The sequence below is a fragment of the Schistocerca serialis genome, chromosome 3, assembly GCF_023864345.2.
Source record: "Schistocerca serialis cubense isolate TAMUIC-IGC-003099 chromosome 3, iqSchSeri2.2, whole genome shotgun sequence".
In the NCBI taxonomy this organism is placed as follows: Eukaryota; Metazoa; Arthropoda; class Insecta; order Orthoptera; family Acrididae; genus Schistocerca; species Schistocerca serialis.
The window spans coordinates 984,257,061-984,284,496 of NC_064640.1; the positions used below are offsets into that span (position 1 = coordinate 984,257,061).

General features: G+C 35.2%; 1 non-coding gene across 1 annotated transcript; it reads left to right on the forward strand.

Annotated features, from left to right (window-relative positions):
- The first annotated feature begins 10,647 nt into the window (after nucleotides 1–10,647).
- Trnas-cga (transfer RNA serine (anticodon CGA)) lies at nucleotides 10,648–10,722 on the forward strand. The gene has a single exon. It is a non-coding gene; the product is annotated as a tRNA-Ser (tRNA).
- Nucleotides 10,723–27,436: the final 16,714 nt, after the last annotated feature.

The window sequence follows — 27,436 nt, forward strand, 5'->3', positions numbered from 1 at the left end:
CCATATAAACTGTAAGCAGTGAAGATCATACAGTTACATAAATCATTAGTTATTAGAGTTATTAGAAACCTATTATTCCACAACTGTATACAGTGTAACAGACAAGAACAAGATGAATCTGAATCCCAGAACTACTTGAGTTTCTAGAATCTTCTGAAACAAAAGTGGTAAATGAGGAAAAATAGGAAATAGTAGTTCATTCATCTTTTTGTTTCTTTACATGGAACTGGAAGAAGCACTAATATCTCGTACAATAGGAAGTATCCTCTGCAATGTACTTCACAGTGGCTTGCAGGGTGTGGATGTAGATGTAGATGTATATGGTAGTTAAGACATGTAATCATTTAAGAGAAAGCTGGCAAATTAAAATATTTGTTACTTTTGCTCTGTGACAGTAGTACAAAAAAGAATAAGTTCTGTGGGTGATGTAAATCAGTTTTGTATAGTATTGAAGAAAATTTTTCCATTCACAATAAATGGGTGTAAAGGAAATTTGACTTACATGATCTAAAGGAAAATCATATGCTAAATTATTAAGGCAATGAGCTATGAAGCCGCAACCTTACTCACTTCATACATAATTTCTTAAAGTACAAATTGCTTCTCTATTACTAATATTTAATCATATTTCATTGGACTTGAAGTGAAATGTCTCCCATATGGGTAATACCACCAATTAAAAAAAACTGAATCATGCTTTAGTTCTTTTTTTATTGTAGAATAAGGAACATTGTATTAATATAATTGTAACTCCAGGTGATACTTCATGTAGAAGGGTGTAAAGCATGGATGATTCACTGTTTACAGAGAGTAAATTCGTATATGACACATCAAAACATTGAATCAAAATTCTTACAATTTATGTGCCATTAATTGTGTAATTTCCCACTTCTATTCCTATCAAAAACTGTTATTTCTTCATCTCATGTGTTAACTGGACATAATATTACAGACTTCTGTCTCCACATTATGCATAATTTAAACTTTATAAAGACCCAATACTCAAGACCAGTACTATAAATATGTTTGTGATGATACAGAAAGTTTCTGTTAGTGACAATGCATAATAAAAACTTTCAGAAGACACAAGTCCCAGTACTGCTAATAGAAACACTTAAAACAGTTCATAGCACTCCTAACTTTCAGAACAGTAAGATCATCATTATGAGAAGGTATACCAATACTGTACTCAGAAATTTCTATGTAAGAAAAGATTTATAATAATTCAAAGAGAGCCTTCATGAATTCACAAAAAAAAACACAAAGTTGTATTAGTAAAGGAAAATGGCTGTTTTATGACTTGGATATGTTTAATTAACTTGTATTAATAATAATAATTTGGACTATGTTTATCAATTGAGTAGTTTCATTTTTTTTTTATATTTGGACTCTCTATATAAGAGAGAAGGAAAATATACAAAACATATCAAGATAGTAATCATAGTAATATTGTGGGAGAGATTTTCAGCTGATGTGACTGTTCTGCAAATGATACTGACAATGTGACTATTTTACTTCATTATAGTGTTCATTTGATCATTAACGTATAAATACACAATGTTTGAACTGTAAGCTAGCTGACTTCCACAAGGGGTTGTGGGGAGGGACTGAAATGAGAATGGCTCCCATGTAGGCTGCTATAGGCTGAGGAACCATGGAGGAGGAACAAGTCCATCTGCCTCTTGCAGTGCAGGCTCCCTAATCTGTGAAAGTAGACATCACAGATGGAAGTGTATATAGCGTACATGTTGTTTGTAATTCAGACTGAAATTGTGTTATGTATTGACATATTCTGTAAAAATCTTATCACAAGGGAAAGGAACTGTATGAAATAGAAATAATATTTACAACACAATGAATGGCAGTCTGTTTTTGGCATTTATTGAAGCTTTTGTACTTCATATTTCACGAGATGAGGTCATATGGTTTCACTGTCATCATGGTCTGTGTGTGTGTGTGTGTGTGTGTGTGTGTGTGTGTGTGTGTGTGTGTGTGTGTGTGCGCGCGCGCGCGTGTGCGCGCGCCCAACTCTTACTCGCTTATACCAGATGTGACTGTACTTGTAATTATTTCTTCAATAGCAATTTTGACAACGTCATAACATATTTAATATTCTTCCCCTATCTCTTGCACTTTACCGCAGTATCCTTCCAAAACCAAAGCTGTAACTGATTATAATGAAGTAAATGATCTGATGGTCTTTCCTTTCAGCCAAAAATCCCACAGCACACAGTTTTTCGGCCTGGTTATTTGCATGAACTGAGTGTACAGAGTGAAGTACAAACCACTAACACAACAGACGAAAGTGGCTACCTCACCCAGTATTATCAGCTAGGTAATGATGGCTGTTACCAAAAATTAATGACTGACCAAAGCCTTCGGACGCTTACCAACTTATACTAGTTCAGGTCCAGGGAATTAACAGAAACAGAAATTTCCCAACAAACTACATCAGATGCTGATGTAGGTTGGTCTGTATGTGATAAATTTGGCAAAGTGTCTGCTACTCAAACAATTCAAAATAGGGCTTATTTGTTGTAGATTCTATATCACTGAGATTTTGCTGTTAACAAATAAAAGAATTTGCTCTTCTCTCATGAATTCTGCTTCAGTTTCTAGAATGATTTTCATCACATGTTCATCTGGAGGAGAAATTTTAGCAAGTGAAATCATGAGAAAATCATAGAAAGTAGATATATATATATTAGTGGTCAGATGAATACTGTTAATATCCTGATATATGAAGATGAGGCACTGCAACTACATTAATTTCTCATTCTAGAGGTGCAATTGTTTGAGACTTCCTTTCATGGATCATCATACCAACCTACAACAAGCCACTTAATGGATGAATTTGTTGCAGGTGACTACATCCACCATATGGACTGAGCAGCAGGGACTCCAGATTTGAATTCTATAAAAAATCTCTGAGTACAATGGAGAGGAAATTTTCAATCTGTGAACCACCAGATCTCTTCTAGATCCCCATACAGATATTTCTCACTGATGGAATTAACTGCCCACAGAGATCTTGCATTACCTCATAGAGAGCATACTCTGTATGCATGTTAGGAATGAACATATGCCATATTAAATGTTTTGTCATCTTGGAAGAGGGTTTCTGAGTTTGAAAACTTTATATAAAATATATTTAAGTTTAGAAATTTGATGAGAATTACAACTGCAACTCCAAGAACATAGCATGTAACAAACTTCAAATTGGCCTGATGTATACTACATTCTTGAATATGCAAGTGATTAGCATTTCAGTACAATTGTAAAAAGTAGTTAGAAGTAATACCACTACACTATTTATGTGAGGGAAGATTACACAGTAGGTTTCTTATTCATTAACCACATTTTAATATTGCTTATTTACAAGGAGAAACATCTGACACAACATGTCAGAATTCAACAGCAGCAGGATTGTGAGCCATTGAGACTGTGCATTATTGTTCCATAATGTGTTATTCATGCTATTCACAATCCCATGACTCGTGGCTGTACAAGATCATACAGCCCTGTTACTGACCTTGGGTCAGAAAATGTGCTTGATTGTATCAAGTATCAATGCAAACAGTGTGACAGGATCATTGGACACAGAAGTGACACCATGTTACCTTTTCAGACAGGTTTTTGTTCTGCATTCTGCATCACAATAGAAGTGTCCATGTGTGGAGGCTCTGAACATAACAAAAATTGACAGATTGCTTTTGTCATTAACACTAGGGCACACCACTAGCAATTTTGACAGCAGATATTACATGCATTAGGGCTGGTTGCTGTGCATTACTTTTGAGGTCTCCACAATGGTATCTTTCAAGAAGGTAACTTACAACCATATGTTGCCATGTTGTCCTGATATACCTCAAAACAGAAAGCACTCAACTCTTTCCCTTGTTATCACTTTCTCCAGATACCTCAACAATTAAAAATTCTGGTCATGGGTTGCCAAGAGATTGAAATGCCACCATTTGACTGTCACTATTATTGATGAACTCCGGCATAGAGTTGAAACAGCACAGAATGGCATACCCTTAACTTTCAGCCAAGCTCAGTTCAGCTTGATGCCCAGTCATTGTTGCTGCCAGAGATCTGTGTACTAAATTTCCCACCTTCTGTACACACAAATCGCCTGCAAATTTAATAACATACTATTCCTAGTGTAACATACACTGGAGAGCCAAAGAAACTGGTACACCTGCTCAATATCATGTACGGCCCCCTCGAGCACGCAAAGGTAGAGCGACACGACACGGCATGGACTCGACTAATGTCTGAAGTAGTGCTGGAGGGAACTGATGCCATGAATCCTGCAGGACTGCACATAAATCAGTAAGAGTACAAGATCTCTTCTGAACAGCATGTTGCAAGGCATCCCAGATATACTCAATAATGTTCATGTCTAGGGAGTCTGCTGGCCAGCGGAACTGTTTAAACTCAGAAGAGTGTTCCTGGAGCTACGCTGTAGCAATTCTGGATGTGTGAGGTGTTGCATTATCCTGCTGTAATTGCCCAAGTCCGTTTGAATGCCCAATGGACATGATGAATAGATGCAGGTGATCGGACAGGATGTTTACGTACTTGTCAGCTGTCAGAGTTGTGTCTAGGTCCCATATCACTCCAACTGCACATGCCTAACACCATTAAAGAGCCTCCACCAGCTTGAACAGTCTCCTGCTGACATGCAGGGTCCACAGATTCAGGCCGGCCGAAGTGGCCGTGCGGTTAAAAGCGCTGCAGTTTGGAACCGCAAGACCGCTACGGTTGCAGGTTCGAATCCTGCCTCGGGAATGGATGTTTGTGATGTCCTTAGGTTAGTTAGGTTTAACTAGTTCTAAGTTCTAGGGGACTAATGACCTCAGCAGTTGAGTCCCATAGAGCTCAGAGCCATTTTGAACCACAGATTCACGAGGTCGTCTCCATACCCGTACACGTCCATTCGCTCGATACAATTTGAAATGAGACTTGTCCGATCGGGCAACGTGTTTCCAGTCATCAACAGTCCAATGTCAGTGGTGATAAGCCCAGGCGAGGTGTAAAGGTTTGCATTGTGCAGTCATCAAAGGTACACAAGTGGGCCTTCATCTCCAAAATTGCATATCGATGACGTTTTGTTGAATGGTTCACGTGCTGACACTGGTGGCCAGCATTGAAATCTGCAGCAATTTGTGAATAGGTTGCACTTCTGTCAGATTGACTGATTCTCTTCAGTCATCATTGGTCCCGCTCTTGCAGGATCTTCTTCTGGCTGCATCAATGTCAAAGATTTGATGTTTTACTGGATTCCTGATATTCATGGTACACTCATGAAATCGTTGCATGGGAAAATCCCCACTTCATCACAATGTCAGAGATGTTGTATACCATTGTTCATGCACCGACTATAAGACCACATTCAAATCCACTTAAAATCTTGATAACCTACCATTGTAGCAACACTGACCTATCTAATAGCTGCGCCAGACACTTGTTGTCTTACATAGGCATGCCGACCACAGTGTTGTATTCTGCATGTTTGCATATCTCAGTATTTGAATACACGTGCCTATACCAGTTTCTTTGGGTGTTTCAGTGTATGTATACAACAAGGAATACATGTTTTGCGCACTGTCGTATGTCAAATATCTTATGTTTAACCTTTAGCACTTTGAAAAAAAGTACACTATAATTTATTAATTTTGCTGTATTTAACTGAATTTATGTACATCGATTTTTTGTGGCATTTCATGTCTACAGTTTGCATAACTTTTAATTACTGCTGTATGTAAATGAATTTATGTAGCTTTATCTTTTATATATTATAAATTAAACTTTTTACTGTAAGGAGTTGTGTGCCTGCAGAGCTATTGGCATAGAGTTGCCTTCAATTGTTTAGCCTAGGCCTTTAGTTTATTTATTTATTGTGAGATATAATTTACAGTATTTTACAAGTTTATGGCATTTGTGAGAGTTTGCTCAAGGAAGATGTGCATAATTCAAGAACTTTATCACAGAGCACACAATACTAATTGCTCTACCAGGTGGAATTTAGTTTCATTGTTGTGCTAGACTATGTTAATCACACAGTTTATTTGCTGTTAATTAGCTAACAGTCCAGGGAGTCACTGTTATCTTTTAGTTCTTATGCTTCTTGTTAAAATTAGGAAATATTCATTAAATGTGGTTTTCACTAATTTCAGTGTTCCCACGTCTACCCGTCCTGTATTGGGAAAGAGGATTAATGTGCAGCCCTCAGTTATTTGTTAATATTATCATCTAGTTCAAGGTTTTTTTACAAGTGAATCATGTTGTTGTAGTACAGTCTGTAATGTAATATAACTCACTGATAACTGCTGAGCCCCTATATTAATAGTTTAATTGAAAACGTTGTTCTCATGCAACACTGATTTGCAATAGCCATTGTATAGGCACAAAGAGCCCTAATGCATTTTAATTGTCATTCTTACTCATTGTCTTCTAATGCAGGCCACAGTATGTTCAACACCTGGTTGGCAGAGCTTTTAGTTAGCTACAGATTGGCAATGGTCATTCATATAGATAAACAAATGGTTGGCATTGTATACTCATGGAATACTGCACAGTAATCACAGCTTGCCTGGTAAATAACACAGCTGCTTTCGTAAGTGCCTTAGATTTGATAGGATAGGAAATGCCCATGTCTGTAATGCAGTAAAAGAAGGTAGGAGTGTATATGAGACACGTTTTGTACCTGGGTTATTCAAAACAGAATTATGATTGGCACTATTATTCTATGGCATTTCCCTGTCTGAGTGTGGTGAGTTGCCTATGAACTTGCCAAAAAACTACAGCTTAAGTAAAATTTCAATAAATTAACCAAAATGACTGAAGAAGACTGGATAAATGGTTTTAAAAAAGAGAAATCCCGAAATAACCACAAGAAAACCATCAAGCAAGTACAACAGTGTTCTAGGTTTTGATGAAGCTGAAGCTGCTGTTTTTTTCCAATTTGAACACTGTTTTCAAACAAAACATGCTATGTATGTATTTTGCTATATTTTAAGATGGTGAAATTTGTTGATTTCTTAGAAAATTAGTTTTATTATGTCTGTATTTCATACTCTATAAGGGTGTCAGTATTACCCAGATACTCAGGGCAACACCAAAAGGTTGCAGGCTTGAGAAAATGGATATGCAGTTATGAAGATATTCAACATCCTTTTTCTTTTATTTTTCTCATAAAATATGTAACTTTCCTAGAATAACGTTTTGGTTTTTAAAATGTTCAGATTAGAAAATTTAACTTTTCTGAAAATTCTTGTGGGCTTTGGACATACCCATGCACATTAAACCTCTGCTTCATAAAATAATACATATCTAACATTCCAGGGTCACACAGTGCACCATGAATTTTTCCATGCAAGTGACAGGATTCCAAACCAAAACAAAAAATCTCTTAAGGTGTCAGTATTCCCCTGGTGTCTTCTACACATAATGCTTATTGCGAGAATACATGAAACTGTCACATTTCTGTCTGTGCTGTATTTAAGTGAACTTTATAATTCAATGTGTTTCAGACCACTGATGATAACAGTCTAATTACTTTTTAAGGAAACATGTTCTTTCTTGAAATATTCTAAATTTATGATTCACTACAGTCACTAAAACCATTTTATCTTCAAAATTTTATTTCACTAATAATTCTTTAGGATTAAAATACATTAATTGAAAGCCCCCATTCTCCACATTGCAGCTAACATTTTACTTTTTCTGGAAACTCTGTATTACTACTATTCAAAATGATTCTGTTCTGGTGCATTTGTATCTTAAAACATAATGTACTTTTATAGTTTTGTAGCACTGATTTTTCTGATTATAAAAATATGTAACTTTCCTAGAATAACGTTTTGGTTTTTAAAATGTTCAGATTAGAAAATTTAACTTTTCTGAAAATTCTTGTAGGCTTTGGACATCCCCATGCACATTAAACCTCTGCTTCATAAAATAATACATATCATTTTGCCATTTTTTTGCTTATACAGACTACAATTAATCCAGATAGCTTCACTGACTAATGTATTTTTGTATTTTTTTTTACTTTTGTTGTAATTATATTATTATTAAAGCTGTAAATACTGAGTACTTTACAATTTTTTAGTTATTGTAGCATGTGTGTCTTTATGCAGGCATTCCATACAAAGTCATAGTTAGGGCTGAGCAGTTAAACAGTATAGATGTTATGTGTTAGTCAGCATTTCATAATCATCCTGTAACACTCCATGTCAGTTAGGTAGTGAACCTTCAGTCATCACCATGCTATTATTAAGTCTGTGATGAATATTCAGTCAGTGCAAAACTTTGTCATTCACTTTATTAGTCAGTCACGCTTCAGCAGTCAAGGTGTTAGTTATTTGTGTTGTCACTTGTAAAATTTTGACAGAATATTCATAGACTATGCGAACTGCTGACTTATGTTTTACTGCCTGGCAAAATTACTACTTAAAAGTTTATCATCGTATTTTAGTACAATAAAGATAAATCAACTAAAAAGTAAATCTGACTGTGTTGTGGTGAATCATTATTAACTGTTTAATTCACTTAGTAGTTATCATAACACAGTTTTGAAGATCAATATCAAAGACACTTAAGAGAAAAAAAAAGAAAAAAAAAAAAAAACATGTCGGTTGCTTTACAGGGTCTAAAAAGAGAAATAAGGCATTGATTGGGAGTGGGATGGGTAGGGTGGTTGAGAGTGATGGGTTCAGTGTAGTGGTACTACCAGATAGGAGTAAGAAGTAGGTTAGATAGTTTCCTCAAAAGACATTAAGAATCTTTTTCCAATTGTAGGATGGCAGCTGTCTTGATAGGGTGCAGGAAATCACTGTCACACCTTTACAGAATGTGAAATCCACACAATATCCTACTCATTGCTATACCATCATGAGACATTTACTTGAGGGTATCCCAGATGTAAAACCTTAATCATATACCAATCCACCACCTCCAACTGTAGCTCCGTCATGTGTATATCCTACCCAATCAAAGGTAGAAGTAAAAGCAGCCAGGACATCCACAAGTGTGGTGCAATTACTCTGCTGTGTACACAGTACATATGATAACTAACTAGCTGCTGAACATGCTGCATACTACAACATAATTCTCTTCAAACGAGGCTGCATTATGTGTAGCCCAAAACCAACTGCTCTGAGCTACACAGGAAACTGTCATTCCAGCATATCATTTACTGTTGCAATTCCTCTTCAACGATGCTCTTCCTCCCTACCATCACCAGACTCTGTAAACTACATAGGTGGCATCTGGTTGCTGTAGGATATCCTCTGTTTTAATATTCCTCACTTAAAATTCCATTAATCCCATTCTTTAGCTTCTCTCATTCTATGTATTTGCAGTAATCATGTACTCTGCTTTTATTTTCCATCCAGAGATTCTGCTAGCAAGACAAGGTTATCACTCACAGGCAGGGGCAGCTAGTATAAGATACCCACCAGATAGACCTATTACATGCATTCTGTGGATGGGCAAACCACATGCATTCATACTCTGTGGAACAGTCATATAAGCTATGGCCTGTCAGCCTTACTGCCACCCATGCGTTAACTGTTTTCACACACCTGACACTTGTACCCATTGGTGCCCGGCTGCCTACCAGGATGCACATGAGCTAGAAGAGCCTAGCCTTGACCTTGCACCCCCATGTCCCCATACATATTTCTCCCTTTCTCTCTTTCCCATCCACTCATACACCTCCCTCCTTGAAATCTACTACTCATTCTCTCCTTCTTCTCCTCCCCCCTCCCCCCCCCCTCTCCCTCTCTCTCTCTCTCTCATCACAAACATACATGCATACACACACTGACACACACTTACACTGATGAGCCAAACCTTAACCACTTGCGTACTTGCGTGTTTGTCCACCTTAGGGAAAAAAAACCAGGAACAGTTCTCATTTTATGGATCTGAAAAGTCCTTGGTAGGTTTCTGGAGGTATTTGGTACCAGATGTCTCTGAATAGATCATGTAATTCCCATAAATTTTGGACAGTTGATTTGTGTACACAGAGCGAGTGTCTGAAAGTGTCCCAGATGTGTTTCATCAGGTTTAGATTAAAGGAATTTGGCAGTCAAGACATCAACATGAGTTCCCTACCATGCTCCTCAAACCACTGTAGCATGGTTCTGATATTTGACAAGGGCAGTTACCCTGCTGGGAGATGCTGTTGCTGTCAGGGAAGACATCAAGCATGGCAGAATGCAGGTAATCAGTATTAATTTTCATGTAAAACTTCCTGGCAGATTAAAACTGTATGCCAGGCCGAGACTCGAACTTGGGACCTTTGCCTTTCACGGGCAAGTGCTCTACCAACTGAGCTACCCAAGCATGACTCACGCCCCGTCCTCACAGCTTTACTTCTGCCAGCACCTCGTCTCCTACCTTCCAAACTTTACAGAAGCTCTCCTGCGAACCTTGCAGAACTAGCACTCCTGAAAGAAAGGATATTGCGGAGACATGGCTTAGCCACAGCCTGGGGGATGTTTCCAGAATGAGATTTTCACTCTGCAGCAGAGTGTGTGCTGATATGAAACTTCAGGAGAGCTTCTGTAAAGTTTGGAAGGTAGGAGATGAGGTACTGGCAGAAGTAAAGCTGTGAGGACGGGGCGTGAGTTGTGCTTGGGTAGCTCAGTTGGTAGAGCACTTGCCCGCGAAAGGCAAAGGTCCCGAGTTCGAGTCTCGGCCTGGCACACAGTTTTTATCTCCCAGGAAGTTACATATCAGCGCACACTCCGCTGCAGAGTGAAAATTCTCATTCTGGAAATTTTCATGTAGTCCACTGATGTCATAGTGCCTTGGATTCCTCCCATGGGTCTCAGTCTGGGTGAATGCCCCTCCCCTCCCCCTTCCCTCCTCCCTCCCCCTCTCCATCATAGCATAATACTGCTCCAATCAGCCAGTGGCCAGTGTCGATGGCTCAATGCATGTTTCGAGCAACCATTCACCTGGATTACAGCACATCTGGTCACGACCACTCATTGGGTGTAACAAGAAACATCAAAGTTGTTAAATTCTTATCTATGCTATATTTCACTAAACTTTATTATTCAGTTTATAGTTTTCAGATTACTGATTATAAAATTATAATTAATTTTCATGAAATATTTTAAACTTATGTCATTAAAACCATATGCTATTCATAATTCAAATCAACTAACAGTTGTCTATTTTAGGCTCGAACTACCGTGTCTAAAAGCACACTTTTTTATGTTTCCAATGAACATCTTACTTTATTCTGAAAACTGTATATTTAAAAAGTTATACTAATTCAAAATTGTCAATTTGAGGAAGTTTTATCTTAAAATTTGATCAATTGTTACAAATGTGTAACCTTGATTTTCCTGCTTGCAAAAATGTTAAGTGTCCAAAATAACATGCTACTTTGTAAGATATTCAAATTAGAAAATCTAACTAGAAAATTCTTGGTGGTCTTTGGAAATCCATATGCACAATAAAACTTCCAGAGCAGAAAATAATACCTATCACTTTGGCATTTTTTGATTATAAAGCTTATAGATAATCAAAATACCTTCACTGCATCATATGTTTTTGTATTCTTTCCTTTTGCTGTTTTTTTTATATTATTATAGAAGATGTAATCATGGAGTATTTTACCATTTCGTAATTTCTATACTATGTGCATCTTTCTGTAGGTATCGTGCACAAATCCATAGACAGTCGTGGGCAAACACTCAATTAGTTCAGACAATGTGTTTATTGAGTTAGAGGTGGTGGGTATTCAAACAGTCCAAATGCTACGTTATTCAGTCTGCATCTGTAAACTTGAATATTTTTTAGTCAGCTTCCTTAGTCCACCTCTGGTAGTCAAAATTTAAACAATTATGTTGGTCGGAGCTGGAAAATCAGCAGTCTTTGTGCAGCCTCTCATGTATTACAAATCAGTCTGCTGCTGCTGCCCTAATTTTTTTCCCTTATAACTGTTTGCATAAGAATTTTCTCTGTGTTTCTAATGTTGCTGACGAATTTCTGTCTTAATGTTGATTAGGTGTTCATTTACACATTATTCCCTTAGAGATAGGATGCTATCAATGTTTTTCCCCCTGGTATTGGTATTATAAGAGCTGAAAATTTAATTGTGATGGGGCTCTGGAATTCAATAGTAGGAGAAGGACGAGAAGGAAAAATAGTAGGTGAATATGGACTGGGGGAAGGAATGAACGAGGAAGCCACCTGATAGAATTTTGCACAGAGGATAATTTAATCATTGCTAACACTTGGTTTAAGAATCATAAAAGAAGATTGTATACATGGAAGAAGCCTGGAGACACTGAAAGGTTTCAGACTGATTATATAATGGTTAGACAGAGATTCAGGAACCAGATTTTAAGCTGTAAGACGTTGTCAGGGGCAGATGTGGACTCTGACCACAATTTATTGGTTATCAGCTGTACATTACAACTAAAGAAATTAGAAAAAGGTAGGAAATTAAGGAGATGAAACCTGGATAAATTGAAAGAACCAGAAGTTGTTGAGAGTTTCAGAGGGAACATTAGGCAACAGCTGACTAGAACAGGGGAAAGAAATACAGTTCACGAGATGAAGTAGTGAAGGCAGCAGAGCATCAAATAGATAAAAGGACAAGACCTAGTAGAAATCCTCAGATAACACAAGAGATATTGAATTTAACTGAAAATTAAAAAAATGCAGCAAATGAATCAGGTGAAAGGGAATACAAACTTTAAAAAAATGAGATCGACAGGAAGGGCAAAATGGCTAAGCAGGAATGCCTAGAGGACAAATGTAAGGATTTAGAAGCATAATTCACTAGGGGAAAGATAAATATTGCCTACAGGCAAATTAAATAGACCTTTGGGAAAAAGAGAAGCAGCTGTATGAATATCAAGGGCTCAGATGGAAAAGCAAAGAAGGGAAAGCTGAAAGGTGGAAGGAGTATATAACGGCTCTATACAAGGGAGATGAACTTGAAGGTAATATTATAGAAAGGGAAGTGGATGTGGATGGGGAAAAGATGGGAGATGCGATACTGTGAGGAGAATTTGGCAGAGCTATGAAAGGTCCAAGTTGCAACGAGGCTGCAGGGATAGACAATATTTTGTCAGAACTACTGATAGCCTTGGTAAAGCCACCTATAACAAAACCCTTCCATCTGATGTGCAAGATAATGCGACAGGAGAGAGACCCTCAGACTTCAAGAAGAATGTAGTAGTTCCAATTCCAAAGAGGGCAAGAGCTGACAGGTGTGAAAATCATTGAACTATCATATATTTAAAAACAAAGATGATGTGACTTACCATACGAAAGCGCTGGCAGGTCGATAGAAACACAAACAAACACATACATACACACAAAATTCTAGCTTTCGCAACCAGTGGTTGCTTCGTCAGGAAAGAGGGAACGAGAGGGAAAGACGAAAGGATGTGGGTTTTAAGGGAGAGGGTAAGGAGTCATTCCAATCCCGGGAGCAGAAAGACTTACCTTAGGGGGAAAAAAGGACAGGTATACACTCGCGCACACACACATATCCATCCGCACATACACAGACACAAGCAGACATGTCTGCTTAGAAAGGGTAAGGAAAGGCAAACCAACATTTGTAGACTTAGAGAAACATTTGACAATGTTGACTGGAGTACTCTCTTTGAAACTCTGCGGGTAGCAGGGGTAAAATACACGGAGGAAAAGGCTATTTACGACTTGTACAAAAATCAGACAGGACGGGTATGAAAGGGAAGCAGTGGTTGAGAAGAGAGTGAGACAGGGGTGTATCGCATCCCCAATGTTATTCAATCAGTACATTGAACAAGCAGTAAAAGATACCAAAGAAAAATTTGTATTAAGAATTAAAGTTTGGGGAGAAGAAATAAAAACTTTAAAGGTGTGCCAATGACATTGTAATTCTGAGGCAGCAAAGGACTTGGAAGAGCAGTTGAATGGAATGGACAGTGTCTTGAAAGAAAAATATAAGATGAATATCAACACAATCAAAACAAGGATAACGGAATGTATTCAGATTAAATCAGGGGACGGCAATGAAATTGTATTAGGAAACAAGACACATAGTAGGTGAGTTTTGCTATTTGGGCAGCAAAATAATTAGTGATGGCTAAGTAGAGAGGATATAAAACATAGACTGGCAATGGCAAGAAAAGCCTTTCTGAAGGAGAGAAATCTTTTAACATTGAATATAGATTTATGTGTTAGGAAGGTTTTTCTAAAGGTATTTGTATGGAGTGTAGCCATGCATGGAAATGAAACATGGATGATAAACAGATTAGATATAAAGGGTATAGGAGCTTTCAAAATGTGGTGCTACAGAAGAATGCTGAAGATTAAATGGGTCAGTCATGTAACTAATGAGGAACTACTGAATGGGATTGGGGATACAAGAAATTTGTGGCCCAACTTGACCAAAAGAAGGAATCGGCTGTCAGGACACATTATGAGACATCCAGGGATCACCAATTTAGTACTAGAGCAAAGTGTGGGGGGTAAAAATTGTGGAGGGGGTCCAAGAGATGAATACAGTATGCAGATTCAGAAGGATATAGGTTGCAGTAGTTATTTGGAGATGTAGGGGCTTGCACAGGATAGAGTAGCATGGAGAACTGCATCAAACCAGTGTTTGGACTGAAGACCATAACAACAACAACATCGGCACTATACAAATCTGTATCATATTTTGACTATTTATTGAGGAATACAATAATAAACTATATTGCATTTGATAATTACAGTACTAACTCTGGTCAAAATTGCATCTGTGACAGTTTTTTCAGAAAACACCTTTGTGAAAGACTGACAAACACTGAATCTACCACTTCAACTGAGATTTCTTTTGTAGTCAATTTATGCTCAATTACAGTGATACTGATAAAAATTTGTGCTGTCTCCAACTCAAATTACAAGCATACCAATTTAACTGTTTTACTGAGATTTATTTCAGCAAATAATGCACTAATTAATGATGCCGGTGTTCATTAAAGATTTTTTATGTCTAAAACTATTATGTAGTAAGTACAGTGTACAGAAGCATTTCCTTTGAAATTATTAGAAATGCTGTCGCATCCACACAACATCTCATATTAACTACTCTTTCTTAGCTCTTTTTGCATTGAAATCCACCTCCCTTAATCAAAAGGCTGTAGTAACAGACTGAAAAATAAGTTATATGTTCTTTATAATGTGTTCAATTTATAAATATTTTTCAACTGTTCCTGTTAGTGCTGTGGTTCTGTTTTAAAGGAAGTTCCTTTAGTTAGTGAAGCTTACATCAAATGAATGGTTTGCTTTGACCATTCAGCTGCAATCATTTTCATCTTCTAAAAGGTATGCACGGCCTGTGATGTGGTTTGTTAATGATGGGAAAGCATCCATATGCTTTATTATTTACCTTAATTTTGTTGTAAGATGATCTTATCAGAAATACCAGCTCCATATGTTGGAAGTCTTGTGTGCTGTCTGCCTGAGATTCATATAAAGTTTGCCATGTTTGTATTCATGTTGTAAATGTTTTTGTGTCCTGCTTCTGAGGCAGAGATCAGGAAACATGTCAGAGTTTTCTGGTTCAAGGATTCATCCTAACTCTGACTGATGTTCTAATCCAGTGAGCCACTGTGATTCACATCAAATTCAACTACCATAGTTAGGTAATGATATAGTATCTAAGTTAGTACAACTGCTTGATTTAAAAATAAGTTGTCATTTATTCTTGCACTTAGTCCTTCTTTCTTTGTTAGGGCTGGTATAGTGCAAAATATACTGAACATAGGTATCAGTAACTTCCATTTTTCTTGATCAGCACAGTTTTCCAAAAATTAACATTTTTAATAATCACACACAGTTTTCAGAAAAGTGTCTCAAGCTTATGGAGCTAAAATGGTAGCCAAGATTTTTTTTTGATACAAAATGATGAAGGAAATTTCAATGAGCAAAAGTACTTGTAAATTAAAAATAAATTTACTGTTATGAAGTCTAGAGCTATAATGAAAAGAAAAATTGGGACTTTAACATCATGAAGGTTTGAATGTAATGAAAGGCATGAGTTTTATGACAGAAGAATAGTTGAGATGTTCATGAAAACTGAGGGGCTCATGCCCCATGAATCTGGATGAGAAAGATGTAATTTAAAAACCTTGAGCTGAGGCTCCATGAAAGCTATTTCCAGGTAACCTGTAAACAGATCCATAGCCAGGGAGGTTATTTTACCTCTAGAATATTTTACTGCCATAATCATTAAACTATGCATTAGAGCAATATGCCCTTGGGAAATGTAATTACTGTTGTTTCCACATGCTTTCAGCAATATACAGTACCAACACAGCAAGGCCATTTTGGCCAATGTTACAAGGCTAAATCATCCAGACTGTTACCTCTGTAATTGCTAAAATGGTTGCCACCCATATGTTAGTTTGATCTCTCTACAGGTACCCCTCTGGTGTGGTCACACATACATAACAGACATCTGTAGTGTTGATGAATGCAAGCCATTTCAGTTTGATGATTTCTGTGGTTGGTTTCATGCTAAATATTCATATGTGTAGATTTCATAGTAATTTAAATCTACAGTTAAATTTAATACCCAACAATGATCCATACAGGTATATCACATATTTGAAAGATTCATCTAAAGAGTGAGAACTGTAGAGTAGAAATGATTTCAATTTGTTTTAAAATAGTTTTTCATTACCTAATGATATCTTTAATTCAAATATTTTTATGACTACATTCTTTGTGCCCTTCTGTGCAAGAGTAAGTGTAAATTGTGATTAGCAGAGGCCCCTTTTATTCCTAGTGGTATATTTATGAATGTTATTTTCAAATTGTAACTTATTTTTAAGAAAAGAATAACAAGAGAAAATATGTACTGTGATGCTTTTGTTAAACTGCCTAGTGCAACTGTTTGTTTTAATTGTTGCCTATATGAGATCTGAGGATGTGCACCAGGTATTATCCAAGACGTGCAATGAGAACATTGTGTTTAGGCATGGAACTGCCCCAAAATCTTATTTCATGTGTTATTAATGAATGGAAGTGTGCAAAATAAGTTGAATTTTTTGGTGCTTTCACCACAAAAATCTTCAGTCAGACAAAGCAAATGTTACTTAACTTAGTCATTTGGGAAGCTCTGTACTATGTGACTTCCAATTCAACTTCTTACAGAATGCTCATCCAAGAATTCTGAATATTTGATTTTAGATATTTTCTTTTTAATATACTCTGTTATTATAGGTGATGTCATATCTTGCCTTTTTACAGAACTGAATTAATTTGTTTTTTTATTGAGTTAACTGACAGACAATTTACTGGAATGGAAAATGAAAAGCATTAATTAATGAACAGAGAATAGTGATGTATAGAACATAGTGATAGCTAAAGGTACCAGTATGAGATTATTAATAGGCTGTGAATCAGATTGATTTTTAGATCTGACTGAACAATATGTAAGATTTCCAATTTATCAGCTTACTAAAGTACTGGAGTCCTAACTGAAAACACCATGAGCCCAAGCATGCTGATGGCTTCTCACAAGGTTTATTCTGTTGCCTGGCAGATTAAAATTCAGTCAATAGTATCAAAGAGCTATTACTACATTCTTACATCATTTAAATAGTACTTTTGATAAGAAAGTAAATAAATACACCTCCAAGCAATTTGGAAGAGATATTTTGAGTGTAATATGAGAAAGACCTGTAGTGCTTTCCAGTAAATCTTCAGGAAGGTCATTTCCTTGAAGATAGTTATGTAAGGTAATAAAATATAAGTGGGAATATAAAAGGCACTTCTGCACAGAAAAAGTAAATATCTTTATACAGATGTTAGCCAAGGAAACATGGGAAAACATATTTTCAAAAACAACAACCGATGACTCGTACAACACTTTTTCTAGTACTTTCATGTTTCTATTTGAGATGTGTTTTACAAAAAAGCTTACAAAAATAAATGTCATATGAAGGAACAACAGCCAGTGGATATCACCTGCCATCAGAGTATCTAGTCAAACTCTAAAACATTTCAGTCAAATCAAAAGAAAAAACGAAAATCAACAATTCACAGACTACCTTAAGATGTATTTATATTTATGCCAAATTATATGCAACAAAGGAACACATGCTACATTTTTACTGTTATATAAGAGTAACGATAAGCACTAAATATGAGCATTTTAATAATTTTTACTTCTATTTTGACAACTTAGTCACACCTTTTAATTTTTTAATTGGGGGCAGTTGGACAGAGAGAGAAAATTGGAGACCCCCAAACACCCCCTTCCAAAGAAGAAAGAAACACAGAAAGATGGAAGAGATACTAATCACCCTGCCATACAATGGAAAAATGGTCTGTTTCTGTATAAACAGTATGGCAGTTCCATTTTTTCTCAGTATCAAATATAACTGGCATGAACCCAATAATTAATTTTAAAAGATACTTCCAGCAGTCAAGGAAACACATCAAGGTTCCTCAATGCTCCATTCTGACAGAATACAACAATAAAATGCATGGAACCGATTGAATGTGTCAAAATGTGAATCAGTACAGGATAAATATCCATAACAGGTAATAGTACTGGGCAATTCAGTTGGTTATTGGATGCCACTGTACACAATGTACTGATACTCTACCACAAAAAATGAAAAGGTGTCAAACAGAAATTGTGCATCTCTACTTGAGGAGTGCTTGAGCATACCCTGTACTGCAGGAGTAAAGTAGATAGGATCCAGTTTGATGGAATGAAGCACCTGATTGCAAAAATATGAGATCCCAAAAAAGAAGACAATGTGTTGGAACAAACAGTAAGACATCAGCACGTACCCAGTGCTATGTAATTTGGGACAGTGTGTAGAATGTTTTGCTGCTATCATACCATGTAATTTTTTGTTTTTGATTTTTAATTTGTACTCATGTTTAATTTATTTCATTCAGTACAAAAATGTGTAATCTTTTGATATGCATGTCTCATTTTCTCTCAACAGTGCTTAGCATTACATATATATGGCACGGTATATTATATTTTCACTTTAAATGTTCTTTTCAATGTAACAAACAAGCTGAAAGTAATCAATGTAAAAAATTAACAAAAAATTAATTCAGGCACTGATGACTTAAAGTACTAAATTGTTTGGAAATCAATACATACTCTTACCTGGTCCATTTTAAGAACTAGCTGCTGTTGAAAAGTAAGCAGTTGCAGTAGCTAATGTGTGAAAATGAGGCTCTGAAGAAGCAGAACACAACACAACTGAAGACTACAGCTTGTTTAACACTTCAGTTACGAAAAGAACACACACAACACAGCTACACTGAATGTCTGTGACATCACTTCTTTCGGTATGTCAGAAATTATCAAAATATCAGAGAAATGGATAAGAAGATATCTGTCTTCTGATAAGAATAACAGTGATAACACAAGTGCCTTTAGTGAGTGTGACATCTAAAGTAAGATGTACTGCTTTTACACTGTGAATCCAGAGATGTTTTGAGACAACTGGAAAAAATGTGATAATTCGAAATAAATTCATTACTAAAATGTTTTGATTATAGTCTCGTATTTGATGTGGATTTCATTTCTTTATCATTTCATGTTCACAGTTGGAACCCTCAAAAAAGTTCCCCTTCTTAGCAACATTTGCACTGAGAGACACTAGGTGTAGGATCTAAACCAAACTGCCACACAGCTAATTGTTCCGTACTTTTTAAGTACTACAAACTTTACTGCACTAGTGATGACTGAACATTTACATTTCCATGAATTTAATTAGCCATTTGAAATATAGGTGGAAATTATTTCACTAACTTATTTTGTTGAATAAAAGCAAATTGCAACCATTTTTGTTATAAGTCTAGTGTATATAGTTATTGAGATTGAAAAAACTACTTTCTGACTGTAAGTAGGATTTTGATGGAATCCTACTTGAAACATTTTATCATCATATCTCACATATTTGATTACTTGTATCAAAAGGCTAAACTGCTTTCTCAAAGTAAATGTTTTAAATGGCTTTGAGCACTATGGGACTTAACTTCTGAGGTCATCAGTCTCCTAGAACTCAGAAGTACTTAAACCTAACTAACCTAAGGACATCACACACATCCATGCCCGAGGCAGGATTCGAATTTGCGACCGTAGCGGTTGCGCGGTTCCAGACTGTAGTGCCTAGAACCACTCGGCTACCCCGGCCGGCCTTTCTCAAAGTACAATATGCGTACATTTATACCAGATGTTAGACTGTCACTTGTAATGTTATGTTTTGTATTTTATGATGGATTTTCCTTTCTATGCTGTTCCAAATGACCTGGAGATATTTTTACTGTGAAATCTAATATAGTTGTTCATTCACACGGTACTGTTGGTTGTATTACCCACAGAGTTATCAGAGATATAACAGGTATCACCTGCTTTCACCATCTTATTACATTATTATTTGGCCAATAGTTACATTATTAAGGAGACAGAAAATGATCTTCATCCTCAACATCAGTGCCACTAAAGCAATAGTAATAAAAAATAATGAGCACAGAAATAATGATACCTCGTATCACTTGTGTTTGCCCTACTTTCTTGTTTTCGTTATTCAGATAACATATTCTGAGATCTTATGAGTGCCACTTTGGAATCATCATTGATAAACAATCTTTTTTTCAATTGTTAGTGTTTGAAGATTTGAGGCACAAGCCATCTTTGAATTATCATTATAATTTCAGTAGTACATTAAGCAGCAATCCACGATAGCTATTCCAGAACAAGTGGTATGGTAGTGATATGTGACCTAATGAATGTCTTATGAAACAAATATCAGCTACATTTGAGCTATTTGATGAGTAAGCAGACACAGAGAGTTTCGATTTTTTGTGTTTCGTTGACCACAATGTAGAGGATAGCCATGATAGCAGTGTATATGAATGCAGACTACTGACAGTGTTACTTGGCTGTTTACAAATCAAGTGCTGATTCCTCTAACCAAGTCTTGAATCTTCAATGTAGTGTCATCTGGCATATCTGTTATGGATGCAACACAAAATTAAAATATATGTAAGTAGACAGAAAGACTGGATAACAGTTGGAATTAGAATATCATGTGCCAGGAAGGAGGAACTTCACACAGAATGGAGGAATAGTACACCCAAAGCAGTGAAAATACACTATACATGAGATAATGTAAAACCTTAAACTGTGTAATCAGGAAGGCCAAAACATTGCATCATACACAGCAAATGAACAGTTTAAATAAACAAAGCAAAAATCATATGAAAAATCATAAAAATCTGAAACAAACAGATACAAAAAATTAGAACAATCAAGGGTAGCACAGTTCATAGAAAATGGGACAGACCAAAGTAATCTGAAACGGTCAGTCTCTGAACTTCATAAATGTTTCCTCTCCATAACCAAAAATATAGAGAACCAAAGGATGCAGGCCCTCTCACGATACATAAAACTACTTAATCTTCCCCAACACACACCAATGATGACATTGCATTTCAAATACACAAAACTTAATCAAATAATAAAAGGCATCAGATGCATAAAAAGCACCAGCACTTCTGGGTATGACACTATACCAAATTATCTGGTGGCTTAATCAGCAACTTAACAGCGTTACTTATGTAATCAGTCTGTGAAAAGCATGTTATTTCCTTAGAGATTAAAGTGTGTTACAATGATGCTAATACACAAAGGCACTGAGAGAAATGTAATCACTGACTATCAGCCTATCTCTCTGCTGTGAGTTCTTTAAAAAATATTAGAGAGGGTTGTGTGTGACACGCTGTATGAACACCAAACACAAAATGACTTACTGACAACCTCCCAGTTTGGTTTTTGCAAAGGGCTCTCCGCAGATGGAACAATACTCAGTCTCACAAAAGAAATTCTAGGTGAACTGAACTGGAGTTGGTATCCTATGGGGACTTTTTGTGATCTTGCTAAAGCTTTTGACTGCTTGAAACATAATACATTAGCACAAAAACTCCCACAGTATGGCATAAAAGACTAATCACTAGCTTGGCTAAAATCTTACTTACATAAAGGGAATAAAGAGTTGCTCTAATGGTTGCAGTTGACAAAATAACATCATTTTGGAGAACTACTCAGTATGGTGTTTCATGGGCCACTGATCTTCACAGTTTACATTAATTACTTCTAGTATCAAATGTGGTACTGTTGGGCAAATATAGAATGTTTGTTAATTGTACAAGTATCTTGATCAAAAGTGTGAAACTCTCAATGCAGATTACTGCTGAAACATAGCAAGTATTGAAAATACTTTCTAAAACAAATCTAATGCATTTTCAGACAGGAAGTAACAAGCTCTTGTAATATATATCAATAGTCATAAAATAAATGGAACTTAATGTACAACACTTTTTTGGCATGCCAATGGATAATAAATTAAGATGGAACGAACATATTGATCACCTGCTCAAAAGGCTAAACTCTTCATCTAAGCACTATTTCGTCCTACGTCAGGAGGGATATAAAAATACTGTCATGTTTCACATATTTGTAGTCTGATCTCATATGGTATAATTTTCAGGGCAAATGCTTCCAAATTGGAAAAGTTTTTAAACTGCAAAAACAAGCTGTGAGGTTGATCTGTGGTATTACAAATCAGATATCCTATAGGCATCTATACAAGATCCTTGGTGTACTGATGTTTAGAAGTATCTAAATCTCCTCACTGATGATATTAACATCAAAAACTTTTCTGAACTAATTGTGGCATTCACTGAAAGAGTTCTTCATAAATCACACTGTATATAATTTAAAGGAATTTATAGAAATACATATTACATAAAAGATGTATCATATTATGAATGGGGGACTGATGACCATAGATGTTAAGTCCAATAGTGCTCAGAGCCATTTTTTATTATGAATGATGATGTGATATTTTATGCTAATACATGTATTATCGCATACCTAATATGTATATTATTTGTAGTATTGTTTTCTTGAAACCTGGAAGGTCATATTTTATATCTTGTATGTATATTGTTTACAGTATTGCTTATTTTTCTTCACTTTTTCTCCATGTTATAGTGCATTGTTTGACTTGTTCTACATTACAGCACAACTTTTGTACAGAATGTAATTTAATATGGTCAGATAAAATATCAAATCAAATTTATTATTTTCGAGAATTATCTGCAGTGAGTGCATTACTGCACTTATGTGACTTGGTCTAATTGTCATAATATCTACTCTATATTTTGAGAAGAATTTCTGGGATACATATGGGCTTTTAAGATAATAATACAGCATTATTTTTATCATTTTTTTATTTCTGTTACAGCACTCATGAAATTATAATTACAATGCTTTAACAGAGTGATATTTATTAATAAATATTTGGTATAGCAGACATTTCATTCTCACAGGAAACACACATAATATATGATTCATTTTTAAAAAAATGTTGTCATGGTCTGATTAACATGCTTTGTGCTAGAAAAATTTATCTAACTTATCTGAATACTTTCTACCTAGATTTATTTCTGCAAAAGTAGTTAAAAATAGAACCACATACAACAATATAAGAAGCAAATGCTCCTGTGTTTTATTATACACATTACACATGTGATGTTCACATATGGATATAGATGGCTCTGACAAAATTGCAGAAAATTCTGCACAACTGACTAGAAGAACTCAAGAATTTTAAGAATGATAAATAGCACAAGTGTAATGTATAATGCAGCTTACACAATTTTTCTATGAAAATGGAGTAGAAAAGTAAAATTGACCAAACAGTGAAATTCAGTATTAATATTACCATTCTCTAATGTGCATTCTTATGTTAAAGTATTTATCTTTGGTTACAAAATGGCACATACTTATATGAAATAAAAATAAATTTGACAGTAGACTAAGATTAATATCTTAACATTATTATGAGTATACATAAAGACAAGAAACATATGATATTTTTCAAACTAAATTGCAGGAGTGGTGTTTAAAATTGGATCTTCTACAGTTACAGAGGAGTCAGTATTGAGTTACTTTATATGACTATTTCTGACAATATGGCCATTCTACAGACTAGACTTTTTTTCTGTGTAGTTATCAGACTGGAATGCTGCTGATAAATGTGAATAATAGTTAAAAACTGTCAGCCCAAGTTAATACATACAGTGTCATAGATAGCTTTACACTTATTTCCAAACAATACATGACATAGGTTTAATATAGTTGTCGTATAAATGGTTAACAACATTAATTTTCTTTTATTCAGTGAATATTTTTTCATTCTTATATTGTTAATTGCATAAAGAATAGAATGTTTCAGACCTGTCCTAGAAATGTTTGATACTTTTTTAGAAAAGAAGAGGCATATGGAGGATATGGTGGTACTGAGGAGAAAGAAAAGGAGGGATGAGGAGGAGGAGGAGGAGAAAGCAGAGATAGTAGAGGAAGAGAAAGCTCTACACCATAAAAGTTAAAATTCCATTCTGTTAGATGATTTGTTTGTCATATTACATTGCATTTCCTGCAAACTTTAATACATTGTGTGTTAAGGTGATAAAAGTGTTATCATTTTTAATAAGAAGTAATCCTTTCATAACAAGAGTGGTATATGCTTAATCATAGTCATGTACTAGAACACTACTTGCATAATCTACATTACAATGTGAAACTCTTGCAACAAATATTACATTCTAGTCTCATTAAGGAAAGAAGGGAGAAAATACATCCAGCAAAGGTCATCTCTTCACATCTACTTTGGCCAAAAATTGATTAACTGCGTGTAAATGCCCAAATACAGAACATAACATATTACCCACATAAAAGACTAACATGCCTTGAAAATGAGTGTATTGATTTCTTTGTAACATAGATAAAACAGAAATACGTTTTAGCTGGTATGTGGTACAAGTTTTCTGGAGAATAATAGGAGTGAACATTGTGCATTGGCTTAAAACATTTCACCTAATTTGTAGATTATGGGAATTGTGGTGTAATTAAAATGAAAATAAGAAGTCTTATAGCTAAAATTTTACAGCATTTTTTAAAAAGTAGATCTCACTTGCAATTGATTGGCTTACCCTTATATCTGAAATGAACTATCTTACTCCTAATGCACTCATTTGATTGTGATTAACATAACTGTTGCCAATCATACTTACAGCTAGCCTAATAATTTTTCCATCACAAAAACGTATTTCTTACAAAGAAAAAAAATGGATCAGATTATCCATGAGAACTGCCATGTATCATATAAAAATGACAATAAACTACATGGGCACTATTAGTATGAGTATTTATCAACAAAAAATACTGATACTATTAAGATTAACTGAAACCGTAATTTGATGTAACAGCAGTAGGGGGTTCATTTTATTAACATAATGTAAAAAGTAATACAGTTAAATAAATCTGGTTGTCAATTTACAGAACAGTGTATTTTGTAATAAACTTCATTCAACATATCAGTTTATTACCTCAATCTCCATCACTCCTTTTTATGAGCATTCAGGATGACGGGGTTACGTTATTCATAATCTGTCATGATGTGATGCCACAGATTGGATGACACTGAAAGTATGTCACTATTATTTAGCTCAAGATAATGAATTTTGGTACATATAACTGATCTGTATGACTACCTTCTAATAACTTCCGTCAAAATGAACGGGTCATGTGGTACAAACATTAACATAAGTAAGTTATAATATTTTTGTTAACTATGTTATTATAATATTATTGTCATCTGTATTTTTTGCTTACTATTGAAGTGTTACTTCATAATAACCACTGAAGGGCTACATTCCTTGCATCAAGTTAATTAAAATGTCATAATCTTCCAAGTAATCATATTAGTTTATTACACCCTTTGGAAAAACTTCAGTTGTTTTTGAGGATTAAAAGGTGTTATCAAGTTATCTTAGTAAAAATAAATGAGTATTAGTTCTGAGTAGTGTTTTGTTATAGTCCATAAAAGACATAATAGTTCCAAAACAGCAGAAAATATATTTGTGAAGGAGAAAAAGGAAAAAAGAGCATTGGTGTAATATTTTTACAACTAATCTGATTCAGTCATACAATAACAGGCATTCATACTAACATTTGCAGACACTGAAAGTAACAAATCTTCTGCAAACTGAATTTCACATTAAACTTTGGTAAGCTTCTACAAACAACACAAAGCTAGCAGTGCCTCAATGTGCCATTACTTGAAGTCCAACTATTAATTTCTAGACATTTTTAACAAATGCTCTCTCCCAGAAGGCATAAGGGAACTAGTAAACCATTCATAATAGCTAAATCATTTCACATGTCAAGCAACTCTGAAGAAAGTTTAAAGATTTATTGTATAGTACAGCAAACTGTTCGGCATTTTTCATTCACACTTTGTGTAAAGTTAATAAACTTATCAACTGGCTCTAAAATTGAATTGTGCAAAAATATTAAGTTAAGAATTTGGAAAACAGTGCTGCATTATTATTGGTAACATACAAAGATATCTTTGGAAACACACAGAGGTGAGACAGTTTGGTTCCACATACCCTTTCAACTCATAAAATATGAGTGTGCTTGAATGTAGACGTATGTTGTTTCTTAGTTCGAAATCAGAATTATTATCAAGTAATTCCAAGTAAGGTTATGTAACATTGTTAAAAATCATAATGGAATATGTTTCACATTCAGTAAAATTTAATTCTGATGTATGTTACATAAGCTTTATTTACTTATCAAATATATTAACATCAGATTTGAAAGATTTTCTGATGTTAGATTACACTATGAATAGCAGAGTGTTTGGAGCAGAAATTAAACTTATTAACTCATTTTTCATTGTAGAAATTGTCATAATTCTCTATTAGTCATTTGAGAAAAACTTCCTAAACTATGAAGTGTCATTCATGCAGAAATAGGAAAAAAACTTTTTATAATACATGTGTAATATTTTTCAGAATATATGCTTTAATAGAATGAATATTAGAGACCTCATTCTTTTTGTGAACTGCCAAGAGATATAACTGCTCTCTGTTATTAAACTTTTCTGCATGAGATATGTAGAGTAAGCTGTCAGCTTAGAATGTCTCCTACAAGATATCAGTAACAATGGATATGAGTTCATTGGTGTAACACATGACCAGCTACTATCCAGCAGAATAACAATGTTCCAGATGGTATAACACCTGCTGTTCCATCTCATGAATCTTTTCTTCCCACAAGATTTTATCTCTTCAGGAGGACTGACTTTTTCTCTTTTTGTGAAAGAAAATGTAAGGCAGCATAAAGCAGATTCCTAAACTGAACTTTCAATTTAGATTCCAATATAGCTTTCATTGCATGCTACTTATTTTATAAACTGTCTCTTTTAACATAATATATTGTAATATTTCTCTTCACACAATGAGCCTACAAACAGCCAACTATTCTGAAAACTGAGTAGGCCTTTAAGTATTTGTTATAAAGGAGAAT